Raw genomic sequence first — 6,107 nt, forward strand, 5'->3', positions numbered from 1 at the left:
ATGGACACCTTTGCCTTGTTTTTTTATTTGAAATATTCGATGCGCAGTAATATGGAATGTTAAAGAATGTTATGAGGACAACCTGTAAGGTTATGCTGGATTTTGCAACGGCATGGAACACGATATAGCCAATCACAATCAAGGATGGGAACAACCAGTTTTAGAATATAACGTTTTTTACACGTCAACGTGTATGTCTATTAAAAGGTTTTGATTTTGTATACAAGTTGTATTTTGATCGATGTTGCGAGTAGGCTATGTAAACCCAAGTCTGCATACTTGGCCAACTACAACAATAACTTTAGAGAACTACATTCTACATGAACCTGATTGAAACGCCCCCGAGTGTGTTGAACTGTGGGAAGGCGAGCGATGGCAAGCGATTCGCGTCGCTGCAGTGTGAATGCACTGTTACGGTGCGTGTCCACTACACTGGAGCGGTGCGGAGCGTCGGCTTCCAATCCATTTTCAATTAAACCGGGCGTTGGATATTCTCAACTTTATGTAAATGAGGAGCGTGAAAACGCTAGCGTTGGCCAATCGGGTTGGTTTCTTGTAACGTAGCAACTAGCAACTGTTCGTCATGGTAAACATTTCTAGGTTTGACAATTTCAAGATGGAAGAGCAACTCATCGTATGTGTGTGTACGCACTCAGTCTTGTTTTATACGCCTCTGTACGATTAAAGAGACGTTAACAAAAAATGTATACCTGGCGCAGGGTTGCCGAGATTGTCGGTGTCCCTGGTGTGTTAAATTCAGTCTCGTCACTTTAGCTAGCTACAGTACGTTACCTAGCTCTAACTTTCTTCTGTGCTAGCTGCATACTGTACTAATTTAGCTACAGTAGTCTAGTTTACCCAGCACACGATTGACATTCAACGTTGAAATGCTGGTTGGCAGTCACTCGCTAGCCATACAGTAAATGTGTAGTGGCCATAACCTAGCGAATGTTACTGGAACAATGTTTGAAGTGCTGTACTGTAGCCTATAGCCTAGTTGAGAAGATCATGCAACATCTAGGCAGCGTATCTGATTCCTTGCATCATGCAGTGTAAAAGCTGTATTTTGATCGAGACAGGAGCACCTATATTTATATTAATAATGATCGTTATTGTAAGTACATGAACCCAAGTCTGCACACTTGTCCATGACACCGTTTTACACAAACTACAACAGTGACCTGAGAGAACTACAAATCTGTATTAACTTTTCTAACACGCCCCCGAGCGTGGAGCATTGTGGGAAGGCTAGCGGTGCATAGCGTTAAAAAATGCTGTAGTGGACATGCACCGTTACATGCTGTCACCGTCACGTCGTCGCCACTCTAGTTTGAAGTCCCATTAAAAAGAATCCACATGGTCAGGCGGCAACGTATGGTTAGGCTGCTCCTTCTCCCGGGAAGCCTAGGAATGTCCCTTTCCGCTCGCCATACTAATCACCCCCCATAGAGACGGGGCTGCGTCAAGCAAGGCGCAAAGGACTGGATGTTAATTACGCGTAGTTGACACAAAGGGGCATCTTAATACTTGCCCACTAGGCCTTCCATAAAAACTTGTCCAGTAGGCCTTCCATACCAGAAAGATATTGCTAAAATGGACCCTAAACAGGTGGTCATAACTTCAACTGGCCTTTCTCTGCAGTTAAATCAATCTTTGTCTTCTCTGGAGAATACAAATCTTGTCGATTTGTATAGCCTACAAATCTAACAAATCGTGAAAAAGTTTCTCTGACACGTTTAGGATTTAGTTGTGGCAAGTAATACAGATTAGTGTTTGCATTTTAAACTAGGCCTATTATCAAATAGCTACATTTTATTGTCAATTAGTTGACAATAGAGGGTTTTCATTGACGTCACGTTCTGGGCGGTAAACAGGATGCGCGGCCATTGTGGAGGCACTCAAGTGTAAAAAACTGAACAGAGTACAATGGAGTATTATGCGCTTTGGATACTTTAGGTGAATGTAGCCATGTCCAAACAACCGAAAAGCTCATCAAAACGCGTCCAAGATGCAAAAGCATATAGGGAAGGACTTGGACCAGAAGAAAATGTGCGATATTTCGAGAAATTACGATTTATTGGCGGTGCAGATCTCTACGAGTTAGCGTTAGCTCCCTCTTGGATCCGTGACAATCCAAGAGGGAGCTAACATCCTTCAGTTGCATATCCCGATATAGTCAACTACCTGGTTTTCTTGCCGAGCCCATACACAGTGGAAGACCTTAAATCCAACAAAGGTTTGGAGGCCTATAACCAGATGGTGTATGGATGGGTAATCGGGAGACGCAGTACCAAGTTAGGCCAAAGTAAGTAATGCAATAACGTTGTTAACCAACTTACCTTAACTGTATGATATTGCGATACTCAAGGTGTAGCCAAGTGACTCTCAATCGTGTTTTTTCCCTAGTAGATCTTGGTTGAGCATTCCCAAACACAAGCGCCTCCTTTACTTTGATAATCTCTGACATTCCTCTCCCTGGTTTTTAATAACTTTTGGAAGTCGATAATATTGCAAATGTTTTTCTCAATCTGTCCTATTGCCTATTGGTACAACTTGAAACAAGGCAATAATTAACCATTTTCCTTGACGACGTTCGCTATATACTTCAGTGCCTGTGCTTTGTTGTGATGCAGAGTGCCTCCAATATGGCGACTTCCGGTCTGATGACGCGCCGTGAAGACCCTCTAGAACTAGAGAAAAACGTCCATCAACTAATTGTTTTTCTCCTCCCGCAAAACTGCATCAGCACGTTTTTAAAAACTTTTAAAAACATAACTTACAGTATAACGTGCACATTATGCATTTGTCGGCTTTTTATGGACGAAATGCGACGTTTAGGCCCCGTCCACACAGCCCGGGTAAATAGGAAATACGCGTATTCGAATTGAAAACGATCTCCGTCCACACTAGCGTTTTCATATCGTTTTCCAAATGTTTGCCGTCCACATTAACACGGATACATGACAATCGTTGTCATGGTTACGCCACGTCTGTCCCTCCTTTCCCCCACGCTGCTCTGTTTACATGCACGCAATCAGCTGAGACTGACACTTGTTTTGAGGTTTAAAAAAACAGTTACACTAACTTATAAATAACTTATTAGGACGAGCAGCATATTTCTTTCACTTTCCATCTTGACGTTATAACCTCTAGAGCGCAAGCTACCCCAGTGCCATGGTAACTGAGCGTCATCGTATCTGAAAAGCTCCGGGGACCCCGTCCACACTACTACGCGTACCCGGCGTTTTCAAATGTCTCCGGCTAGGGGAGCGTATTCGAAAAGCTCCGTTTTCAGTATCCTAATACCCCGTATTAGTGTGGACGGGAGGTGCAAACGCAGACATATGTATGCGTTTCTAAATTTACCCGGGCTAGTGTGGACGGAGCCTTAGGCCCCGTTTACACGGAAGAAAAATGCATGTATTTTCATGCGGTTTGGCCTTTCACTTACACGAAAACGGAGGTTTTATCACGGAAAACGATCATTTCTAAAAACTCCGGCAAAAGTGGAGATTTCTGAAAACTCCGTTTTTGTGTTTGCGTGTGCACTAGCTTAAACGGAGTTTCAGGTTCTCAAACGTCACAGTAGGGGAGACCGGGGATGAAAGTAACACGGGGTTAGTTGTAACACTGTCAGTTTGACCAATTAGAAAGGAACTACGGTGATGTCATCAATATCGTAGACTCCCACGTAGACTCCCAAGTGGCAGTTCTTTGTTAGCAACACAAAAAAATTACAACCAAAAAAACTGATTTTCAGGTAAGAAAGTATTTTTTTAAATCAAGATTGTTATTTGCCTAGCGTTTCTTTTATTGTAGATGCAATGTTGCAATTTATATCACCTAATGGAGCCGTTTCTCTAGTTTAATTTGATGCTTAGCATTCATGCTAACTTCAAACCCACATACCTTAAACAGTTAGCTATGTAATGGCTGGTCGTTGTGGGGATGGTTGTAACAGTTCATAAAAAATGTTACAACCATCCCCTTATGATGACTCAATATGGTTTTTGTACTTTTCACCTTTTTTCTAGCATGCCAAGGCAGTGGAAGCGCAAAACAAACAGGGGTGTCCCTGCAGAAATTCTGAGGAAGGCTGCAGTTGAAGTCAGGAAGGGAGATTCTGTGAGATCAGTGGCCAAGGCCCATTCAATCTGTCACGTTACACTATACAGATATGTTAAAGCTGCACAGAAGCTCAGAGAGGAGGGTTCAAGTGAGAGGCCCCATGTAGGCTACCGTAGTAGTCAGAAGGTCTTCAGTGAGGCACAGGAGGAACTCTTGACAGAGTATTTAACAGAAGCAGCTTGTCTGTTCTATGGGTTAACCCCTCGAGAGGTAACAATGAGATAGGCATAGTATAAAAAATAATAATAATAATTTCACTTCACAATTATTATCCCCATTAGATCAGAATCAGAAAAGGATTTATTCGCCATGAATGTTTACACAGACAAGGAATTTGCTTTGGCAGGGAGTTGCATACAATAAAAATATAGGAATCTTACATTTAAATGTGGTCTAACTATACTAAGGATACATGAAGAGGTAGAGATTATTTACAGCTTTTCAGCAACAATTGTTGTGGCTTGTTTATTACTTATTGCCCCAAGGGCTCATACATCATTCATGGGGATAACAAGTTTACTGATCACTTGCTTTTAGGTCAGGAAGTTTGCATACCAGTTGGCAGAGGAGAATAACTGTAAATATCCCCATTCATGGAAGCAGAAAGCCATGGCAGGAACGGACTGGTTTTCCGGCTTCATGAAACGCCATCCAAATCTGTCCATCAGAGCTGCACAGCCAACAAGTTTGTCACGGGCCACAAGTTTCAACCGTCCAAATGTGGAGAGATTTTTCAAAAAGCTTGGAGATGTGATAGAGAAGCACAGCTTTACTGGAAACGATATTTGGAATGTGGATGAGACGGGTATCACAACTGTCCAGACTCCTGACCGTGTAATCGCACGGCGCGGTGTCAAGCAAGTTGGTGCAATGACCTCAGGAGAAAGGGGTGTCCTGGTATCTGTAGCTTGTGCTGTGAATGCACTGGGAAATGTCATTCCTCCAGCCTTTGTCTTCCCACGTAAAAGATACAAAGACCACTTCTTAAACGATGGACCACCAGGCAGTGTTGGGTGTGGTAATGGCTCCGGATGGATGCAGGAGGAAGATTTCTTAATCTTCCTGAATCATTTTGTAAAGCACACAAAAGTCAGTCCTGACAAGAAGGTTTTACTGTTGTTGGACAACCACAGTTCCCATCTTTCAGTGAAGGCAATCACTTACTGCAAAGAAAATGGGATAGTTCTCCTTTCTTTGCCACCCCACTGTTCGCACAAGCTACAGCCTCTTGATCGTAGCGTCTATGGTCCATTCAAGAAGCTGATAAACACAGCCAGTGATGCATGGATGAGAATGAATCCTGCAAAACCGATGACAATCTATAACATCCCAAGCCTGGTCAGGATTGCATTCCCCAATGCTGCTACGCCAAACAATGTACAAGCTGGTTTTAGATGTACAGGCATCTGGCCTTTCAATCCAGACATTTTCCAGGACTGTGAGTATGTACCATCACAGGTCACAGACCGCCCTGAACCATCTGCCTCTCTGGCCTCCAGCTCAGCCGAGCCAGTCCGAGCCTCCAGCTCAGCGGAGCCAGCCCAAGCCTCCAGCTCAGCCGAGCCAGCCCGAGCCTCCAGCTCAGCCGAGCCAGCCCGAGCCTCCAGCTCAGCCGAGCCAGTCCGAGCCTCCAGCACAGCCGAGCCAGTCCGAGCCTCCAGCTCAGCCGAGCCAGTCCGAGCCTCCAGCTCAGTGGAGCCAGCCCAAGCCTCCAGCTTAGCCGAGCCGGCCCAAGCCTCCAGCTCAGCCGAGCCGGCCCGAGCCTCCAGCTCAGCCGAGCCAGTCCAAGCCTCCAGCTCAGCTGAGCCAGCCCAAGCCTCTTTTCCAGTTGACCAGGCAGGTCAAGCTTTTTGTCTGACTCAGCCTCTGGACTTATGTCAAGCTGCTCAAAAAGGTTTCAGTCCATCTGCTCTCCGTCCATTTCCCAAAGCAGGTCCAAGGAAGAATGCCAATGGTAATAGAAAGAGGAGGCAATCAGA

The sequence above is a fragment of the Hypomesus nipponensis genome, chromosome 9 (genome assembly GCF_054491055.1).
Source record: "Hypomesus nipponensis isolate SF chromosome 9, ASM5449105v1, whole genome shotgun sequence".
NCBI classification, from domain to species: domain Eukaryota; kingdom Metazoa; phylum Chordata; class Actinopteri; order Osmeriformes; family Osmeridae; genus Hypomesus; species Hypomesus nipponensis.